We start from the raw sequence: 4,386 nt of genomic DNA, 5'->3' as shown, positions 1-4,386 counted from the left end.
CCAATAAACATATCCTAGGATGAGGATTAAAGAAAATAAGAATAAAAAGAATTTGAGAAGAAAAATTCTGAGTTCACAAGAAAGATGATCACTGTGGGCCAAGTGGTCTGGAAAGGAGAAAGCCTTGACTTGGAGTGTTTTTTTCAGATTTGTTAGTCCCCTTACAGATCTGTGATCACAATCTCTGGAGTGGGATCTAGGAGTCTGCATTGAAGCAGCACTCGCACATCCTAGCCAGTTTGGCTCAGTGGCTAGAGCATCGGCCTCCGGACTGAAGGGTCCCGGGTTCTATTATGGTCAAGGGCACATACCCAGGTTGTGGGCTCAATCCCCAAGAGTATGTGCCCTTGACCGGGATCAAACCCAGGACCCTTCAGTCTACAGGCTGACACTCTATCTACTGAGAAAAACTGGCTAGGACTGGCTTGACTTTTAAACCTTACAAATATATGCCGAAACCGGTTTGGCTAAACACCAAAAAAATATGAAATACTGCCTCTGCCTTCAAGCCACTTAAAATATAACTGGGAAAAGATACAAAAACTCATGAAAAGTTAATGAGGTCCAAAAAAAAAATAGAGGGGAAGAGAATTTTTAATACAGGCTTAAAACAGTAAAGGCAAAAATAAAATAATTTGAGAGGATAGCCTTGTCCAGGTTGCTCAATTCGGGTTTGATTCCCAGTCAGGGCACATACCTAGGTTGTGGGTTTGATCCCAGGTTGGGAAGTGTGCAGAGGCAGCCAACTGATGTTTCTCTCTCTATGTCTCTCTCTCTCTCTCTCTCCAATAAACATATCCTAGGATGAGGATTAAAGAAAATAAGAATAAAAAGAATTTGAGAAGAAAAATTCTGAGTTCACAAGAAAGATGATCACTGTGGGCCAAGTGGTCTGGAAAGGAGAAAGCCTTGACTTGGAGTGCCCATGCCAGCTGCCAGTGCCTCCATGAGGACAGGCTACTGGGCCGTCCTTGTGAATTCTGGTCTGATATCTACCTGGAACTCAGAACCCACTTGTACTTTAACTTTAACGATTTCCTATACAGCAGTGACAATTACCTGGCAGGTGTGCTGTTGGCCGGCCCATGGATGCTTTAGATAATGAATCATCTATAACGGGTTGTTAAGTGTGAAGTGGCTGTGGCTAAGTCTTAAGCTCAGGACACCAGTCCCGAGAGCCGCCACCTGTAAGAGCCAGCTATTGTGGCCAGTGTCCTTCCCACAAAACCTCCTAAGAAAATACAACAGAGCGAATGCAAGGGCCCCCTGCCGTCCCGACCCTGATATGGCCACAGAATCACTCTGGACTAGTGCTCAACAACCTGAATGAAGTTGGAACTTAAGGTGAAACTGTGGCCTATGTGTACCTCTCACGCAGCTTTTCAAGACTTGTTGAATCCATCCCCTATAGTTGAACCAGGTCTCTAGGCTTGATCAGTATCTACTTAGCCTAAGATATACCTTGGGCCACCCTTTTTTGTGTTCTGTTATTATAGAAGTTTCAATTAGAGATGTGTTCAGAGATGCAATGACACAAGTAGTTGCGAGGAAAGGGGGAGTAGTCTGTGAGGGGCTAAGAAGGACCTGGCTTACTTCTGAAAAAAACAGATTTGTTAGTCCCCTTACAGATCTGTGATCACAATCTCTGGAGTGGGATCTAGGAGTCTGCATTGAAGCAGCACTCGCACATCCTAGCCAGTTTGGCTCAGTGGCTAGAGCATCGGCCTCCGGACTGAAGGGTCCCAGGTTCGATGTGTCTCTCTCACACATCAATGTTTCTCTCTGTCTCTCCCCCTTCCTTCCACTCTCTCTAAAAAAATCAATGGAAAAATATCCTCCGGTGAGGATCAACCAAAAAATAAAGCATCACTTGCAGTGTACAGCAGGTCATCAAATAGTATCATTTTATTCAATGTCATTTTGTTATAACCTAGGAAATTCAGTCTTGTTTATATCAATTAGCCCATGGTAAAACTGGTTTTGTTATACGTTGTTTCCCTTAAAGTCACAGAACTCATCAACACTGAGGACTTACAGTACTTGAAAAAAGAGCTGTTTGGTGACTGTCTTGACCATGGGATTGGGAACAATTTAAAAGCATTAATTCAGGCTGTTGATTATATCTTGCCCCTTTGGGTAAGCACTGTGTGTGAAAGTGGCCAGCACAGTACCTTGCAAATGACAGCCAAAATGGTTTTTCGATCTTCTCGCAAAACATGCTATTGATACTTTCCCTGATGTACTTGAACCTCAAACAGACAGAAATTTCTTCCAAAGAAAATGGGGCTTTGCAAGCGACTCAACTTTCCTTAATCAGAACTCTGAGGACTATTATTTATTGATGACTTACTAAGGGCCAGGGCATATGTCTAGTGGCAGATAGAAAAAAATCTGAGTTACTTATTGAATGATCAAGGCTATTGAATGCTTTACATTCAACCTTCAGAGCAATTGCCACTGCCTTGTCATGGAGTTTATTATCTCGATTTTAAAAAATCATAGGACTTATTATTGAGCCCTTAATCTGTTCTAAGTACTTTATGTATATTTATACCAAATTAATCAGTACAGCAACTATGAGTTAGGTACGCAGGCTGAGTTTAAAGTAACTTGTCTAGAACAGAAATGAAAACTGGCTTGATTCAAATCTGAGTAGATGAAGCGGTCAGCAGTAGTGCTGGAAGGAGGGCAGGCCAGTCCCAACACTCCCAGTTACAGATTCTTAGCAGAAACAAGATAAAAAACAAGATATAACAAAACAAAACTCAGGCTCAGAGGTAACAGAAGTAAAGTCTGATGATCCCAGATCCGCTCACCTCTTCCTATCACTAACGTTACCTGTCCTCACTTTGAGCAAGGACAGTGCTGCTGCGGAGGCAGTTTGCAAGAGACCTCAGACATCAACGGGATGTTTTCTTGAGGCAGATTGACTGGTTTAGCTCCTTTATTCGTTCATCGCACATTTATTAAGCACCTACTATGTTCAAAACACTCCTAACAGAATCGAGCATGCACTCCCAAGAGCAGCAATCCTGAAACTTCCCGGAGACTGATGGCAGAAGGCGAGTGCGGACTTGTGTGGGAGGTTCTCCCACTTTCTTCTTCCTCAGGAATTGTTCTACCCCTCAAGGTGGCAGGAGCAGCAACCTTCATCACCAGGTCGCACAAACTTGAGAATGAAGAGAAAAACATTGCGCACAGAGCTAGACCGATTACCTAGGGAGATGCGTCAGAAAAGCTGGAGCGCTTGGGACTCAGTCCCCCAGGCCAGATCCTATAGAGGCTGGCTTTCTAGAGAGAGAAGAGATAATAGAATTTGCGGAGCCAGGGGCTTAGAGTCCTCGGATTCAGGAGACCCCATACTCCAAACCCGCAACCCCAGCAGGTTTCTGTGCAAAAACCTTTGGAGACGAATGCATACTTTGTCCTCTGACAATGCAAACGTGACAGCTGCCCATTCAACTCTCGTTCCGCCTCCATTCAGAGCAGTTGATGCCACAGCGGCATCTTCTGCGCTGCAGTTATGCAACCTCACTCGCAGCGGGAGTTATTTCCTGTGCTTCTGGCTGCGCCAGATTCATGTAACACGCCTACCCTGGGCTTCAATGGAAGTCGTTCTCCATTAACAGCCACTCTAGCGCTCGGAGATGAATGCCCTGCACGGCATACCCCTTTGAGCAGTAAGAATCCGAGGCATTAAAAACAACTCTTTCTCTAACACACGCGCGCGTACGTGTACACACACACACACACACACACACCCGTTGTGCATGCAGCTAGGACACTGCAGCGATGCAAGCAGAGGACAGCAGGCGGAGCTCTCTTTGTACAGTCCCTCTTCTAACCCCCACCAACCAAAGATGAACTCATGCCAGTTCCATTCTTTGCTCTGCAGGGAGAACACACGCGTCAGAACAGAGTAGCCTCCCCGGTCCTCCTTGGGCACAGTCATTCTAGCTCCTTCGTTCAAATATTCCAAAACGAGGGGCTGGGAGGACCGCTGCCGCAACAATGCAGCCTCCCCAGCAGCTCCCGGTACAGCTCACACCCCCGCCCCCTTTCGCGGCGTGCCAAGAGTTTGGAGCGCGCGCACGCACACCGAGCTCGGTGCCTGGCATATCCCTCCGCCTCCCTCCGATTTGGGAAATGAAGGGAGGAGGGGACTACTTTCCTGAAACTTGCTATGCTGCACACGACTTCGAGTTGCAGTGATTCGCTCCAGGGCCGCAGCTCTGGGTCCTCCTCCCCACACACCCTCACAGCTCGGGCGTCCCGCTCTGCCCACCCCCAGCCCGCGCTCACTTTGCTCCCCGGGGGAAGCCAGCGGCCGGGAGAAGTCGCCAGGGACTACTTCGCCTCCTCCGGCGGGCGCCCCGGGCCCGGGCA

At 47.1% G+C, this 4,386-nt stretch overlaps 1 pseudogene; it reads left to right on the top strand.

The window, feature by feature from the left end:
- LOC102762795 overlaps positions 1-3,220 on the top strand; it is a 102,431-nt pseudogene extending 99,211 nt beyond the window's left edge.
- The last annotated feature ends 1,166 nt before the right edge of the window (positions 3,221-4,386 follow it).

Source organism: Myotis davidii, unplaced genomic scaffold (genome assembly GCF_000327345.1).
Source record: "Myotis davidii unplaced genomic scaffold, ASM32734v1 scaffold46, whole genome shotgun sequence".
In the NCBI taxonomy this organism is placed as follows: domain Eukaryota; kingdom Metazoa; phylum Chordata; class Mammalia; order Chiroptera; family Vespertilionidae; genus Myotis; species Myotis davidii.
The sequence above is the reverse complement of the archived record's forward strand: the minus strand, read 5'-3'. Positions and strand labels throughout refer to the sequence as shown.